The 18,295-nt window shown below is 41.3% G+C and overlaps 1 protein-coding gene across 15 annotated transcripts in view; it reads left to right on the top strand.

Moving 5' to 3' along the window:
* Window positions 1-18,295, top strand: part of LOC129779662 (RIMS-binding protein 2) — a 196,369-nt gene that overhangs the window by 10,592 nt on the left and 167,482 nt on the right. Inside the window, exon 1 of one of the 15 annotated variants that reach the window (XM_055787256.1) lies at window positions 12,242-12,872. The exons of 12 other annotated variants lie outside the window; for them this stretch is intronic. The gene's annotated coding sequence lies outside the window, so the exon portion shown is untranslated. Of the gene's footprint in view, window positions 1-12,241; window positions 12,873-13,084; window positions 13,109-13,275; window positions 13,298-18,295 lie in introns of those variants that run through there. 2 more of the 15 variants (XM_055787259.1, XM_055787260.1) reach the window with 2 other exon arrangements.

The following is an 18,295-nucleotide window of genomic DNA, read 5'->3' as shown; positions in this document are numbered from 1 at the left end:
ACTTCCGCCGAAGGGAGCTTCTTGAACTTGCCAACTCCTTCACTTCTAATTTTTTCGCACGTCAGACCCGTTTCAGTTATCACCCCCCCGATTTCTACGTCATTGGAGGGAATCCATACGCGATATTCGAGGATGAAATGCTTATCAGCAACAATCTCGTTTGCATCCTTCCGTTCAGACACGACAACTCGTAATTTGTTCGGTCTGACCTTGAAAATTTCTTCTACGGAAGTGTATCTAGTCAGATCTTTCATGATCTGAATCACGTTAAGGCCTTTTCCATTTGGTTTTGGTCGGAAGAAAACAACCCACGGGCCAGTTCCAGGTGCATCTTCAGGATAGACTCTGTTACGTGGAGCGAAGACAACAGAGGGAGAAGACGAAGACGAGGATTGAGTTGTAACGGTAATATCAAAAGGAGGAAGCGAAACCGAGGAAGGGGGAGGGAGAGTGGGAGTATTGGAGGGCTGAGGAGGGAGAGTGGGAGAATCGGAAAGTTGGGGAGGGAGACTTGCGAGTTTTTTCGAGGGGGGCTTAGTAGGGTGAGGTGACTCGTCCCCGGAAGAGTTATCGCGTTTGAGTGCTTTTCCTGTTTCCTTTTTCATACATAAGGGGGAGTCACTTGTTTCCATGTCAGAGATCTCCATATAAGGAGACTCCCCACCACCCTCTGCCATTACGTGGAACTTTAATTCTAATTATGATTTTTGTATATAATATATAGAAAATAATAATGAAATAAAAATAATGAAAAAAAAAAGGTTTCAAGGTCTACGCTGATTCACGTCAGCGTCTAGGTGTAGCTATCCGGGTTGTCGAAGACATAAGCAGGGACATCTGCATGGAGTTCGGCCTTGACAAGTGCCGCTGTGTCCATCTGCTGAAAGGGCAGCTTACCGAATCCGGAGGTTACGAGGTCTATGTCGGCGAGTTCATAAGAGACATGGTTCGTGGCGAATCCTATAAATATCTTGGATTCCGACAGCTCACCGGGATTCGCCACTCCGACATCAAGACGGAGCTGCGAGACAAGTTCTTGAGTCGAGTGAACTGTGTCCTGAGGACTTTCCTCAACGCGGGGAACAAGGTACGCGCGATCAACACATTCGCGGTTCCCCTGCTGACCTTCAGTTTTGGTGTAGTCAAATGGAGCAAAACTGACCTAGAGGACCTTGAGAGGAGGATGAGGAAAGCATTTAAAGAGGCCGGAATGCACCATCCTCAATCGGCACTGGAGAGAGTTTCACTGCCACGCAAAGAAGGGGGACTTGGAATAGTCGACATATCTGCACTGTGTGTTGCCCAGGTACGACAACTGCGCGAGTACTTCGCAGAACGCGCCAACCAAAACGCGCTATACCGGGCTGTCTGCGCCGCTGACAGAGGATACAGCGCTCTGCACTTGGCGCAAGCGGAGTACCAACTCAACTGCAATCTGCAGACAGTGGAGGAGAAGATTGCAGCTTGGAAGCAGAAGGCAGTGCATGGTGCCCACCCCCATCAACTGGACCGGCCACACGTCGACAAGGCCGCATCTAATCTGTGGCTAACGCGTGGTGAACTCTCTTCAGTAGTAGAAGCCGACATGATAGCCATCCAGGACAGGATAATGCCGACGAGAAACTGCAGGCGGTACGTCTGGCATCAAGACGTTGATGACATTTGCCGGATGTGCCATCAACCAGGTGAAAACATAGAGCACATTATGGGAGGCTGTCCCGTTTTGGCCAACGCAGCCTACACCGAGCGCCACAACAACGTGGCCCGTATTGTTCATCGACAACTGGCGCTCCAATGTGCTCTACTGGAAGACAACGTACCAAACTACCGGTACCTGCCTGCACCTGTCCTGGAAAATGACCGTTTCAAGCTGTACTGGGATCGCACTGTTCTGACCGACCTCTCGATCCACCACAACCGTCCAGATATAATGATTTACGACAAGAGCGACCGCAAAGTCACCATCATCGATGTCGCTATTCCACTGAACCAGAATCTGGAGGAGACCCACGGTCGCAAAATCTGCAAGTACCGACCATTGGCCGTGGAGCTCAAGGAACTGTGGGGGCTAAGGGAGGTCCCAAGAATTGTTCCAGTCGTTCTCTCTGGAACTGGAATTGTCCCGAAGACACTTCTGGAAGCGCTAAAGGTGTTGAACATGGAGAAGTAATTGGCCGGCATCCAAAAGTCGGTCATCCTTAGCACCTGCGCGATTGTCCGACAATTTCTCGGTCAGGACTGAAACAGCACGAGCATGCAGATACGTGCATTCCGCAGAGCCTAGTCCCCCTTTGGCATTCAGAAGCCCGGGGGCAGGTGAAAATTCTGGCTAGGTTCGCCTAGTTAAGAAGTGAGATAAGTCTGCCAAAAAAAAAAACTATCTTATAATTAATTTTTTATGACTATACCTAAATTTGCACACAGTGCGTATGATTCAATAACTGCTTCCGCTGACCACGCTCTCCACACTATCGTCAGTGTATTGGTGTCGAACGGGCAATCAATGCCGATGCACGAACAAAAGATGACAGCGCTCGCTGTGGAATAATTTCTCCTCTCGTTGACTTAGATTTGCTTGCGCACTCCACTTATTCACGAATGTGGTCCGGTGCACGTAGTCGGGGCGCGTTTTCGCTTTCGTGTACGGAACGCACCACTGGCTAACTCAATTCACCAACTCAATTGTTATAACACAGTCTGATGCGAAAGAAAAGAAACCACAACAAAAGAAACCACTTCGACTTGAAAGAACGATGATGGACGTTTTCGTTCTAACCACCGCAGGAGCTATCAATAAATACATCCGATACGAATGACTACCGATTACCGAATGATGAAACTTTTATTTCAAATTAAAGTTTGGTTTATGCCATTTTGTGTGAAATACAACATCATTCAAATGTCCACCTAGGGCTTCCTCGCACACCTTGATCCGGAACAGGTAATTTTCGATGACTTTTCGGCACATATGGGGCGGTATCTCGGTCATAACTTCACGAATGTTGTCTTTCAAATGTTCAAGAGTTTGCGGAGAGTTTGCATAGTCCGTCTCGCCGTCCTCATTTTCAAAGTAATACGGCCCGATGACTTCACCAGACCATAATGCGCAGCAAACAGTGACTTCTGGCGGATGCAATGGCCTCTCAACAATCACGTGTGGATTTTCTGAGCCCCATATACGGAGATTTTGGGTGTTCACATAGCCACCGAGCTCGAAATGTGTCTCATCGCTGAAGAAAATTTGATGCGAAAATTCAGCATTTTGCTGCTGTTGTTCGTTCACCCAATCGACGTATGCCCGACGCATTCCATGGTCACCACGCTCCAATTTTTGTACCAGTTGGACTTTATATGGATGTAGGTGCAAGTCCAAATGCAAAATTCGCCACAATGATGTGTTTGACAAGCCCAATTGCTGAGCACGTCGTGGAATCGAAACATTCGGGTCATCCTCCACACTGGCAGCAACAGCAGCAATATTTTCGGCCGAACGCACATTACGATGATGCACAGGTTTCACAATATCCGCTACGGATCCAGTTTGTTCGAATTCACGCACTACATTAGCGATTGTGTGCTCTGTAGGCCGTCCATGACGACCAAAATCCGTCCGTAATGCTCGAAAAACATTTGCCGACAATTTAACAAAATTAACACGTTGTGCGATGCTTAAACGATCCATATCGTTTGGCAGACATTCAACTAACGGTATGATGCTTTGGTTGACAGCTATGTCAAACGGTTGTCAGCGCAGGGCTGTATACTTTCGGAAGCCCGAATTGGAAAACCCTGTATATTTCAGATTAGAGAGAAATGTTCTGCATTTATTAGTTGCACAGGATTTCTAGAAAAAAAGATTTGTAGACGAACTACTGTCAATAATTTCAGAACCAACCACTGGGAGCGCTGTTTTGGACAAAACGAGCATACCGATTCTGAAATAGAGAAAGCTTTAGTGGGATTTAAAAATAATTACGGTGAGAATTGTTGAATATGTGATACATACTCAATGGCTGCAATCGTGTTCAACCATACATCCTTCTGGTAAAAGAAGATATTCCTTGAGTTCAATTGAGGGATATAATGTGTTATCTCCCACACATTATATCCCTCGATTGTGTGGGAGATGTAATTGCAAAAAGGTCATGTATTCCTTGTTCCTCATCAGATTCAGTTACAGATTTTCCCACTCCTAGACACAACGACCACCACTGATTAAAGTGCAAATCATAGTTAGTGATTTCTAAATTAATGAGTAAAGTTTCGTGACTCTTATTTAAACATATTCTGTTTTTTTAAACCTGTGTACTTAAAGGGTAATAGAGGTGAATATCAATAAATTGATGAACATAACCCTCCAGCATGTCAGGTACGACGCTAAAAAGTGTTTTGGTTTTCTTTGTCGTAGTGACTAGATCAACATAATTTAATCGCCGACTACTACCTTAACGATTAGAGGCACATAAGGGCTGTCACACTGTACGATAAGATAATTATTTATTCATGTGTCCCAGAATAGGTGCATTGCTTTTCTTTTGTGTTTTTCTCTGAAAAGAGTAATTTTAAAAAAAGGTTATTCTCAGTTTTGGGTGCATCATATTAACAGCCTATATTAAAATTGCGTTCACAAAAGTTCAAACCATCTTACATTTTCAAATATGTTCATCAGTTCGGAACGAGTCGGTGCTCTATTTTCCGTTCCTTTTATAAGGTTCAAGGTGTCTGAAGATGTGAATGAGCAATACAATGTACCTTACAAACTGATTGTAAGGACGATTGACGTAATATTTAAAATCTGTTCAGCTGAGCAAACTACATAAAATGTCTAAAAGTTCGACACAAAGGACCTTGGATGTAAACCGAACAAGAAACAGAGTGCAAAAGAGAAGTACATCGTAAGAAGCAAAAATTTCTAGGCATGTACGGAGATGGACCATGCTACTTCTAGCAGGATTCTGTCCAGGCTCGCGATACGATGAACTGTATTGTTGCGCCATTCAAGTGATATTTATACAAATAGGACACTTTACTCAAGCTCAGGCTCAACCAATCAACCTAGAATTGATATATTGATTAAAATTTTTCCTAACCTTTACGTTTGCTTACGATTTTTCAATCGTATATTCGCGATCATAATGATTTGACTGTGATTTGTCGAAAGGAAATTAAGTTTTTTAGTATACTTTTCAGAAAAAAAAAATATTACTTGGCGCTTTAAGGGGGTAGTATCCTATGAACATTATAAAAAGTTTGTGATTTTCGCGATCTTTTTCAACGAGAAAATAAATTACGATGATTCATCTGATATCACAGTTTTATTAGGTATATATTACATAACAAACAAACAAAATTGGTGTCGATTGGACTGTCCCCTTAATAGCCGCAACCGGTTTGTTGAACCCTTGCATCCGAAACCTTGTAAACTGGTGGGAGTTCTACAAGTTTTTCTCGTGGACCGATTTCAGCCAATGATTTTTTACGTAGTCTTGGATATAGTTCATGTCATTTCACGTAGGATTTTTTTCAAAATATTGATTTTTGAGGAAATGGCGACATTTTTTGTAAAAGAATTGCGTTTTTGCCTCAAAAATCGAGACTAAAACATTCACCAAAATTGTATTTTTCAAAATATCAAAAAAAAAAAAATTAAAATAAAATAACTACGTACGATAACAATAAATTTAGTGGAGTGTCTGGGAAAAAATATTTCATCCAAATCAAATGGACAATTTTGCAAAACTTAGTTTCGAGAAAAACGCGTTTTAAATTTTGGATCCGCGTTCCTTGTGCAAAGGCTTCGGTCCACTAATTGGTATTTAACTTTAGAACCGTGCATCGGACAAACCTTTGACAAAAACTACAGCAAAGTAGACATCCTAGAGAACATTTTAGGCCAGAATTATTTGTTTAATTTTTTCAAGTTTTCATAGTGTACTACCCCCATAAAGGCCTACTTTTGAGAAATAAATTAAAAATGTTTTTTTTTTGTAATTTTCGAGGTGTCGAGACCTAAGAGACTCAAGTTTTTTATATTGTTTTCAGAAAGGCGAGGCGAATTTTTGGATCCTAGTAAAGAAGAAACTATTTAGAAAATTTAATCTTTTAAGGGATCCAAATAACATGTAGTTTTGTACGAGAATAGGTTCAAAAATATGATCACAATAATTATGAAAGCATTAACAAATGATAGGACTGGCAACTTTACTGAGAGTTAGAAACAGTGAACGTGAAGAGGAATTGCTGGAATTGTTGTGGTTGTTCACTGTTTAAGTTATGAATGCATTTATTGTCGATTAGATGATTTATTAAATTCTTTTTGAAAAGATCAGAGCGTGTTCAGTCCGATTTTGGCCTACACTAGTTTTTTTTGCAGACTTATCTCTCTTGTTGACTAGGCAAACTAGGCTTCTGAATGCCGAAAGGGGACAAAGTTCGGCGGAATGCACGTATCTGCATGCTCGTGCTTTTTAGTCCTGACCGATGAATTGTCGGACAATCGCACAGATGTCAACGATGCCGGCCAATTTATTCTCCATGCTCAACACTTTTAGTGCTTCCAGAGGTATTTCGGGACAATTCCAGTTCCACAGAGAACGACTGGAACAATTAATGGGGCCTCCCTTAGCCCCCACAGTTCCTTGAGCTCCATCGCCAATGGTCGGTACTTAAAGGGTGTGTCACATCAAATTGCATCACGGAAAAAACGCTGTAGAAATTCGCCCAGTAGACCGATCCTTTTGAAAATTTTAGACAGTAAAATAAAAACTATTAAACAACTTTTGGCATTTTCTTTTTATTCATACTTCGAGCCCAAGCCCGTATGCTCGCACCTTCCTCTTTACCCCGTCCATAAGGTTCTGTACAACGTCAGGTTGTAGTTTTTTTTAAACAGAAATCCATTTTCTCTTGAAGTCCGCCTCCGATTTGACAACTTTTGGGTTCTTCCGGAGGGCCTGCTTCATAATCGCCCAATATTTCTCTATTGGGCGAAGCTCCGGCGCGTTGGGCGTGTTCATTTCCTTTGGCACGACGGTGACCCCGTTGGCTTCGTACCACTCCAACACGTCCTTTGAATAGTGGCACGAAGCGAGATCCGGACAGAAGATGGTCGGGCCCTCGTGCTGCTTCAATAGTGGTAGTAAGCGCTTCTGTAGGCACTCCTTAAGGTAAACCTGCCCGTTTACCGTGCTGGTCATCACGAAGGGGGCGCTCCGCTTTCCGCAAGAGCAGATCGCTTGCCACACCATGTACTTTTTGGAAAAAATGGATAGTTTCTGCTTGCGAATCTCCTCCGGAACGCTGAATTTGTCTTCTGCGGAGAAGAACAACAGGCCCGGCAGCTGACGAAAGTCCGCTTTGACGTAGGTTTCTTCGTCCATTACCAGGCAATGCGGCTTCGTCAGCATTTCGGTGTACAGCTTCCGGGCTCGCGTTTTCCCCACCATGTTTTGCCTTTCGTCGCGGTTAGGAGCCTTGTATGTACGCAGGCCCTTCCGCTGCTTGGTCCGCTGGACGAATGAACTTGACAAATTCAGCTTATTGGCGACATCCCGGACCGAACTTCTCGGATCACGTCTAAACTGCTTAACTACGCGCTTGTGATCTTTTTCACTGACGGAGCATCCATTTTTGCCGTTCTTCACCTTCCGGTCGATGGTTAGGTTCTCGAAGTATCGTTTTAGTACTCTGCTGACCGTGGATTGGACGATTCCCAGCATCTTACCGATGTCCCGATGTGACAACTCCGGATTCTCGAAATGAGTGCGCAGGATTAATTCACAGCGCTCTTTTTCGTTCGACGACATTTTTCCAAATTTACGAAAAATTGACAGTGAAGCATGGCCAACGTGATCTATACACTCTTATCTGATTATAAGCGAAAGCTGAAGATATAATTCCTAAAAATTAAATTTCTACAGCATTTTTTTCCGTGATGCAATTTGATGTGACACACCCTTCACAAATTTTGCGACCGAGGGTCTCCTCCAGATTTTGGTTCAGCGGAATAGCAACATCGATGATGGCTTGAAACAGTAATTTTCCAGGACAGGTGCAGGCAGGTACCGGTAGTTGGGTACGTTGCCTCTCAAGGTCTTCTAGGTCAGTTTTGTTCCAGTTGACTACTCAAAAACTGAAGGTCAGCTGGGGAACCGCTAATGTGTTGATCGCGCGTACCTTGTTCCCCGCGTTGAGGAAAGTCCTTAGGACACAGTTCATTCGATTCAAGAACTTATCTTGCAGCTTCGTTTTGATATCGGAGTGCCAAATTCTGTTGAGCTGTCGGAATCCAAGATATTTATAGGATTCGCCACGAACCATGTCTTTTATCATCTCGTCGTCATAGACCTCGTAATCTCTGAATTCGGTAAACTGCCCTTCACAGCGGCTCTTGTCGAGGCCAAACTCCATGCAGATGTTCCTACTTATGTCTTCAACAGCCCGGATAGATACACCTAGACGATGACGTGAATCAGCGTAGGCCTTGAGATCGTCCATGTAATAGGTGTGGGTCACTTCTTCGTGGGCATCGTCGCCATACCTTGTCTTATAGCCATTTTAGGGTCCTACTGAGGGGTTCAATGCCAGACAAAACCAAAGCGGGCTGAGAGAGTAGCCTTGGAATATTCCCCTCTTTATCTGCACCGTTCTAGACTGTAACACATTTTCCCCATCAGACGTACTCCACTGGCTTATCGCATGCTGCAGGAACCTAACGACGGTGGGATCAATTTTATAGATCTGCAATACCCGGACGAGAAACGACTGAGGTATGGAGTCATAAGCCTTCTGATAGTCGATATAGGCCATACTGAGGTTTTGCTAATTATGCTCGACTATGGCGATAGGCACGTTACCAGTCTGTACTTTGATGGGCTCGATGTGTTGCTGTCTTTCGGGAGGAGGAAGGTGACGAGTTCAGGGAGTTTGTGTGGGTCAGTATCACCTTGTTGAAGCACTCAGCTATCTTTGGATGTGCGATGGTCAGTTTCTTGTGCCAGAAGTTCTGAACAACATCGGAGCCCGGTGCTGCCCAGTTCCTCAGGTACCGCGAGCCTTCGCAGAAATCGTTTTCTCCGAAGATGATAGCTTGCATCTCTTCAATTTCACCACAACTCTCCTCCTCCCGTCTTAACCACGTATTTGGGGGTCTCCCAAATACCAGCCCAGAAGTTCGTCACATCGCTAATGTCTGGCAAACCTTCGCGATAGCCGGGCTTCTCGTCGCTAATCTGGTCGTAGGACGCCTTTTCGTTATCTCTGAACATCCGATTTTGTTGTTGGCGCTTTGCAGAGTCAGAGCCGTTCAGAGCGCTTCAGACGTCTTGTTAAGACGCTCAATTGCTGTACCACTATGTCAAGTTTTTCCGTCAGCTGGCGAAGTTCAGTAAGCCGCACGATCACAGTAACTTGGCGACATAATTTCGTCGATCTGTTGCTTCTTTTGTACGCCATCATCCTTTCAATTGCGGCTCGCTTGTGTAGGATCCATTGCTACAATCTTCTCTGCCATGGAGGCTCACGCCTTTCACGGAGATGTTGGAGCAGTCCGACTCTTGGCCTTACACAGTATCCTAAACTTTTATCGATCGTCACAGCAGCACAGTAAACTGTCAGTTGCAGCTCCTCCTTTTGCCCTTTATTTATTTAATGAGGTTCAAGTGGAGCCATCATCTAGCAGCACATTTTTAAACTTAACTTTAAATGGATTATATCTACATAACTTATTAAATTAAGTCTAGTTATCCTATGTCTACAGAAGAATATTTCATAAAAAATTTATTTTATTCCTTCGTTGTCTCGTCAGTATTATCCTTGTCTGGAACGGCGCCAGAGATGGGTCGCAACAACTACATGGCCAAATGATGTACTACGTGGGCTGAAAAGTCTCGGGATTTAAAAAAAACAATGGTTTTTTGGGCAAATCTGTATTCATTTTTTAACACATTTTCCTTCGAGGGTAATGCACTTGGTATAGCGAGTTTCCAACATTTCGATTCCCTTTCTTTAGTAAGAAACGTCTAGGCCTTCGAAATATGCCTCAGTGCCACTCTGTAGACTGCCTATTGGACTCGGGAGTATGGTATGGGATCCACGTTTAATCTATTGCCACAAAACGTTGAAAAAAGGCCACTCGATTACGCTAGAACAACGCCAAACCGGCCCCTGAATCATCAACGCACCGCTGTTTTTGGTCGACGGTCAGCAAACGCGGCATCCATCGCGTGGATAGCTTTTTCATGTCCAAAATGTCGTGCAAAATGTATACCACTCGTTCTTCTGAAATGCCTACGGCCTCACTCGTCGATGTACTTGTTTTATGATTTCTGAATTGGTAGTCTCTTTTGGCCTTCCAGAGTGAGGTGCATCAATGGTGCTTGTACGGCCCATTTTAAACTCACAAAACTACCGATAAACTCTTGTTCTCGAAGGAGCAGAAATAGAAAAACATTTCGTCGACTACTGCATTGATTGTTCAGGAGTTTTCCTATCAAAAAACAATGTTTGATCATAATACGATATTTTTCTTTCTCCATTTTCTGTACGAATGCTCGGGTAGTGATTGTAGTTTGTGAACAAATAAACGAAATGTCCTGAAACTTTACACATAAACTAGTGACAGATGAACCTCTCGAAATGAATATTGTTATTGTTTTAGTGCCATCTGTTGAAAAATCCAGGGACTTTTCAGCCCATGTGGTAGTCTTGAAATCGGTCTGTAGTAGTAGCTTGGATTTGTACAATCACTGGATTAAGGTCACCAGAATCATCGGAAATCTTTTCGCAAAGGATTATAAAACGGCCAATTTTTTTTTGTTTTTACATTTCCTTCCGAGTTTATTGTAGATCTTAAGTTTATTTGTGTTCAAAAGTAGTATTCATACTTTCCACGGCAGAACATGAATGGATATTATTTTATATTATTTTTTTTTGTTTCTGTGTTTCTAAAGACCATACTTTGAACTTGACTTTTTCCACGGCAAATACCGTGCGTGACCATTCCAAGAGATGTGAGGTAAAATGGTTCCATAAATACTCTTCCACGAACGTAGCCTGTGAGATATTATGGCGAGCACCGGAATAGGAAGCCATTGACGTGTTAAAGTGAGTCTCTGACCCAGCCGGATTTGGTTTTGTTGACTGTCCGAGGGATGAAATAAACCAAAGCGATTATTTATATAAGTGTTAATTACTCCCGATTGTTGAAAATCGCAAAACAAATCAACGAGAGATTGGCTCGTCGCTGGGAAAACAAGAGTTTCTTCGAATGAGAAGAATTCCTCGGAACTGAAAACCGAATGATTTTGTGGCAGACGACATCAGTTGCCATTTTTAAATTCATAACTAAAAAGGGCTTGTCCGCAAAATTGGATATGGCGAAGTAAAAAATCGAAACAAATAAAATTAAGACACGTATCGACGAGAACGAGAACTATTCGAAAGCATTGGACATTATTCCTCTAAATGAGTTGAATCACAAATAAATTGATGTGAAAAGTGCATGGAAGCTGGCAAAGATTACTTTGAATGATCTTTGGAATCATTCGCATTATCCAGTCCCGAAACGAAATTTTAAAACTAAAACTAAACAAGTTACGAATGTCTTGTGTTTTGTTAAAATGTCCCAGCGTATAGGAGATTTCTAAATAGATAAAATTAGTAAAACCAGACTATGTGGGAAGTATGATGTTATTGTATCATCGTGATCGGATTGTATTTTGTAGATCCCCCGCCTCTGACGGGGCACGCACCCAACATTACGTAACACCGCGTACAACTTAAGCCTATCTCAATTCTGTGAATTGAAAACACATGTTCTCTTCCTGTGCAACGCTTTGCTGCAAACATATTTCGATGAAACATCTGTTAAATCGATCTACTGAAAATCATCTATTCCAACGCATTGTTTGTATCATACCTTTTCCCAAAGTTGGCGGAGAAAGAGAACGCGCTATCTCTGTCAGGAATAGGCTAGTGCGCTCCGAATTGAGCGAAAGCCTCCTCCTTGGGGGGAAAATTTGAATGAAAAGCTCGCGGACCATTTTTTTCTCCGCGAATAGTTGAGAGAATTGATTTGCTTTGTGTGTATTTGGCATTTCGCTTTGCTATGCTGCTCTTCAATGTGGTTGTCACCCCGAGCTTCACTACTCTTATGTGATCATTCGAGAGAGAAGCAGCCCCAAGGATCATAGCACTGTGTAGAGAGGAGCTGCTGGTTTCATTTTTGCCATCCAATATCTTCACCAGTGTAGATTTGACCTTCCATCCCTCGCGTTTAAACTCGAATCTCGGTCATTCAGGATTGTAGAATGTATATGGAAACTAATCTGACAGTGTGCAATCATGTTATCATGTTCTAGAGTTACGTGAAGTTATGTATCGTAGATATTCCGAGGAGAAAAATATATAATCAAGAGTTGCTCATATGAATTGTTAACAATCGGAGCGTGTTCCGGAGTGACAGATTCGAGTTTGCTATTTTTTGAAAAGCTCCCGACAAAAATGCTTACATTTTCTATTTGATCAACTGGATGAAATGCATGCAATGCTGCGGCGAAGGCTCAAATGAACATAAATGAGAGGTGTACATTGAAAATTTTCTTTGCTGATTGAACATATCGAAGTTTTATTACACAAAGATCGCATACAGAAAATTCATCACGCACAGGTGACGTCAGCCATCTTGAATTTTCCCTTTTTTGCTCAGTGGAAGAGAGCTTTCGGTCTGAAGAATGTGATAGCGTGAGACCAACAGGAGAAAATCAGAGAGTGAGCATAAGGTGAGAGAGGGAGAGGTAAAGGAAGAGCAACGGAAAACCGCTGTTGAAAGTCAGTAACAGATGCGAACTGAGAGTGGTGACGGGAAATAGCAGGTGAGTTGGTACCTCCAGGGTAAAATTGTTGACGAGAGAATGGGGAGCTTGATGTTTGTTCCTTATTAGTGGGCAGTGGGATGTGGTGGTGGAATACTGGTGGTAAAGCATTGGCTGAAGGTAAACAAATTTAATCATAAAGATTGTGTGACCAGAAGTGTGCTATACCGGTTGTGGATAGCCACAGCGGAACGAAGAGTTGTGAACCGGTGCTTCGAAGAGAAAAGCTTTCCACAGTGAGTTTCCCTTCCCAATAGTGTGTAGTTGCCAGGCATAGCGTGAGATAGAGAGACATATTAATCTGGAATAAAAATAAGAAGATAATAATCCATTGCTTGGTTGTAATCCACCACGTAATCTGGATAGTCTTTTGCAGCGTATGACGGAATTACCTGATTTTTCTTCACTTCCAGAGAAATTGTGTGGTGAGTTTTTGAATCGTTTCGATTTATAGTGGACCTTTTCGCGAGTTTCGAAATGAATAGTAGCAATCTAAAGGTAACATGATTGATATGAGCATCTCATTGATATTAAATAATGCTCTCTACAATCTCATGTAAGTCTTAAAATTCAATCTCAAAAAAAAAAATTCAAAAGTAGAATAAATCCATGTTATTAATATACGAAGGTGAAAGATCTATTTACATAACCAGGTCCAGAAATATTTCGCGTGATTAATTTTCGCCAACAAAAAAGCGACCCTTGTGGCTGTTAACCTAATCGAGGATCTCTCCCCCCAACTCAATTCGCACCGGACAAACCTATGCGAAGGAACTATTTTCCTTTCGGCTGTTTAACTGTTTCGTTCCCGCAGTGGGGAAGCTCAGGTACGATTACAATAATATACGATTCGTGCTAATGTCAACTTGTGAAAATATTATGAGTGGACTGATGCCCAAACGTGATTAAATTGGACTGCTTATTAGCACATTATTCTGTGTTTTAGGAACGGGCAGTCTAACCGTTAATAATGAAAACCCAAGAGCGAATCGTAACGACATAAGCTAGGTTTCCTTGCGATTTCTGATTTCATTTTGGCTATTTATAGCTATTACCGTCGGGCCGATAGTGATTTTTTGGTTCTGAAAAGGGTGCTGATTCGAGAATGATTGAAAAAGAAAATAATAATAATTTATTTCTACTGGCAATATAATTGAACTATATTTTCGAAAATAATCCATGAACACTATTTAACACGTTGAGCTCCATGTCGGTCCCTAGGGACTGAGCATTTCGTTAGAAAAACGTTTATCGCTGGGACTGACAGTTACAATATAAGGAAATAAAATAATATGGTTTGTTTTCGGATGTTTTACGATACGTGACTAGTCTCTAGTCGAATTTCTGGATATTTTCTTTTTGTACAATTAATATCTTTACGAACGGGGACCAACACTGATATTGTGTAAATGCTCTTGATAGGGCAAAATGGGAAGCGTAACAAAAACAATGCGGGGACTGCAGATAAAACGTGCTCGATTATTTCTGATTTGGAAAGTTCTTCTCAGTCAAAGGAAACATCATTGATATTTGAATCAAAGAGGTTTCCATCGTGAAAAAACCTTTGTATTGTAGTGGTATCGAATGCCCAGCAATGCTTCAATCTCACAATAAGTCACATGACGATCTTTCAATATCGTAGATAGCATCTATATCACTACTCGTTTAGTATCTGGAATTATAAAATCAACGAAAACTGCTCTAACTCTTTGTGGTCGCTTGTCTGCTCTCAGCCACCATACCTTTTTTACCGTTCTGGTCGTTTGTCTGCTCTCAGCCACCACAGCAAGAAGCCATGCTAATCTTATATTTTACTCAACCAAGTATCAGTTTGTGCTTTTCATAAACGAAGCTTCATGTCTAGTGAACCTCTTCACGAATCAATAGAGTGCTTCTATGAGTATTAGATAACGGTACTCAGTACCAAAGTCACCCACATCTAATCTTTCCGGACACATTGCTGGCATTAATTACACATTTATTGCATCAATGGCAAAAGTGCCTCATATTCAACGGATAATAAAAATAAAATTATGCATTGATTGTGCTTCTTATGATTTAGTATTGGAGACTGTTTCGAAAAAATTCTCACGAAGACGAATTATAAATTATAACTTAATTTAAAAACACCATATTAAAATACATTGTTAAGTTAATACGTATATATAGTTCACAAAAAAAATATATTTATTTTTTATTTTTCATAGTCTTGCATGTAGCACTGCTTTTTCAACAAAAAATAATTCCGACCAGTACGACACCCATGCCCAAATTTAACACGACCGCAAAGGGTTAATGCATGCTTATTTGCAATGGATCTCTTGATTTGCTCGCTCATATTGATCTTTTATAGCTATACTATATATGTTATACACATGTTTACCAGTAGGTTCATTAGTAGGTTTAGGTTCATTGAATGTAATAAATCGGGATGACAAAACATGTGCTAAAAATTAATTTTGGGTGTTGTTTTTCAAAACTTTTGGTCTAGAAGCTACTCAAAATATAGTTCATCGTTAGATCCGTTGGAACTTCTGAATGAGGTGGGTCATCCCCTACAAAGGTTTGAACAGGTCGATTATCTTATAGATAGTGTTTATGTTTGCATTAAAGTTAAAAGACCAGCATTATAAAGCAAAAACAAAAAAGAACTGACTCTGTTGCAGGCATGAATTTCTATTAATCGAACATTATAAATTGGCGGAAACTGTAAAAAAACATTGTTTCTATCCGTAATGACATCGACATATTCATAGTCTCAACTTTAGATCCAAAGCTTTCTCAAGGCCTGTCAAGAAAATTTCCAACCCGGGAAGATCCTTGACTGATTGGGAATTTAACCCAACATCTAAAAGTGTCAACTAAGAACATATTAGAGATCTGCCACTATTCAGAAATACTCGATATAACCATCTTATGAAAAGATAGTTTACGACAATTCTGAATGAGCTATCCCCATTCCAGTTTCCACTTCAGACCCCATATAAAATTTCATTGTGTATCAGTGTTCTGAGCGCATTTCATCACTAGATTCTGCTTCAGCGTCTAATGGCGTGTTTACATGAGGGGAATCTATAGCTATAGATGGATTTATTCACGCGAAAATAGATGTAAAAGGGTGAGAATATATATGATACACTTTTCCGAGATAGATATAACTACTATGAATAGAATAAATTCAGCATATGTAAACGCTGATGAATTTCGCACTGGTGAGAAATCACTCAAGTTGGCCGCAGTGTTTTAGTTCAGGTGAATAAATTCACCGAAAATGAGAGAGACGGCTCCTTCTCTCTTTCTTGTACTCGTACTCATAGGTGATTTAACTGAAAAAATTGAACTGTTCATTCAAGTGGTAGAATTTTATAAATTCGCGCTAGTGTAAACGATTGATGCGATTCCTAAGAATATCATAATATTTTGACGTAGGACTACGTCTTTCATTTCTATACCGGGGTGTAAAATCAAAGTTTTGAAAACGAAAGCGTTACGTCGGAGACCGAGATTTTGGGCGTAATAGCTCCTTAACAACTGAACGAAATGGTATGTGTTTATCATTCGAAAAATAAAATGTCTACGCGTTATATACTTGTTACTTTTTGATCCAAAAACTTGTTTCAGTAGCCTTAAAATTGCTTTCAAAACAGGCTATTGAAATCACCAATCGGTATATAAGAACGCCGCTGGGAAATCCACTCAGTTCTAATTGAACAGCGAGTAAGCTACCATCGCAGGAATGAATGGATGATTCCCTAACACAGACTTCTAAACCATGGAGCCAATGGAAATCGGCATTTCAAAATAGATACAAGTAGCAGGTACGTTTGTACTCGTTTGCGTTTTTGCAAATTGGAATGTTTCCCTAACACAAATTTCAAAACCACGGAGCGTGGGGAAATTGGCATTGCAAATGAGATGCAAGCTTGGATTACCTTTGTACTCGCTTGCCTTTTTGCAAAAGGGAATGTGTTCTCCCATCACAGATTCCGAAACCAATAAATTGGGAAAATCGGCATTACAGATCTCGGCAGTACTTTTTATACTCCCATGCATTTTTACTGCCCGGAATGCGTTTTGCTAACATGGTCTACAAAAGCGGGTACAAATGCAACGCTTTGGCTCGGTTATTCAAGACTGCATGCCCCCCCATGTCGCCAGCTCACTGAACTTCTACGCATACCGTTGGATGTTTAGACAAAATGTTGATAACTATTTGCTGCGATAACCACTACCTTCTTGAATGGCGATAACGTTCCCTGTAGAACTTTTGCCGTCTCAACGTATGCAATAACTAGCGCCATTTATTAATACTTAATTGAGATTTCTTAAGCCAAATAACACGTCTTGAATGCATCCCGAGGGGCAAGCTCTAGAATATGCGTGACCACAGTGCAAGTCGAAAGAAATTTCTTTGACGGAAAAATCCCCCGGCCAGAACGGGAATCGAACCCGAACACCCGGCATGATAATGTAGGACGCTAACCACTCGGCCACGGCCGTTTATCTCTTTCTTACTAAGCTAAGGGAATTTGAAGTTAAAAAAAGCATTCATATTATTTTAAAAATACATTTGCTTTGGAAGAGCCACCCTCCTCTATGTAAAAACTTTTGTAATCTTCTGGCTATATCGCGGTAACCACGGATATTCGGACGACCGAGAATAAGAGAAAGAAAACTTTCAAAGAACCTTCATAATTGATGTGCTTGCAGAATTTTTAAGAACCAAAAGGTTGACCCATTGGAGTTAAATCGAATTTGACTGCTCATTCGCGAACTAAACGTCACATGCGGCGGTCGAGTTACGGTTTCTGACAATCTAAATATTGAAGCTAACTCTTTTGGGTACAACGTGTTTGAAGCAGAATTGTAAATCCCTACATTAAACATTTATTGAAAGATATTTAAATCTTTCTTCTAGTTATGAAATGTGCTCAAAAGCTCCAATGGTTCAAATGATGAACTAAGAACATTTACGGATAACAAAACATGTGTGAAAACAGATTTTGAGCAGTTTTCAGGCCAAAAGTTTTCAAAAACAACGACTCGAGGATTGAAATTTGAGCGAATTGTCAAATTGAATCTCTGGATTAACGTGTACTGTTGATTAAGCGCTGTCTAGAGCGACACTGAAGCACATAACTTATGGAATATCCAAGTAGTTTTTCAATTTCTCTTAGTAGTATCACATCTCAAAACACCATTTTCTAAAAATTGTACTAATTTCGCAGAACGTCAACAGAAAATCCGAATCGAATCGGGTATGTGGTGTTGACGACGGTGACAACAGCCGATCCGGAACAAATTTCCGCCTTTAAATTTTCACCGTTCTATCTCCGCTGGAAAATATTGTCTTCACATCCGACTTGAAATGCGGTGCATTTTGACGCCACTTTTTACCTGGGAATAATACTCAAATTCACGAA

Source organism: Toxorhynchites rutilus, chromosome 3 (assembly GCF_029784135.1).
Source record: "Toxorhynchites rutilus septentrionalis strain SRP chromosome 3, ASM2978413v1, whole genome shotgun sequence".
Taxonomy (NCBI): domain Eukaryota; kingdom Metazoa; phylum Arthropoda; class Insecta; order Diptera; family Culicidae; genus Toxorhynchites; species Toxorhynchites rutilus.
Note: the sequence above shows the minus strand (reverse complement) of the source record. Positions and strands in the feature narration are given on the sequence as shown.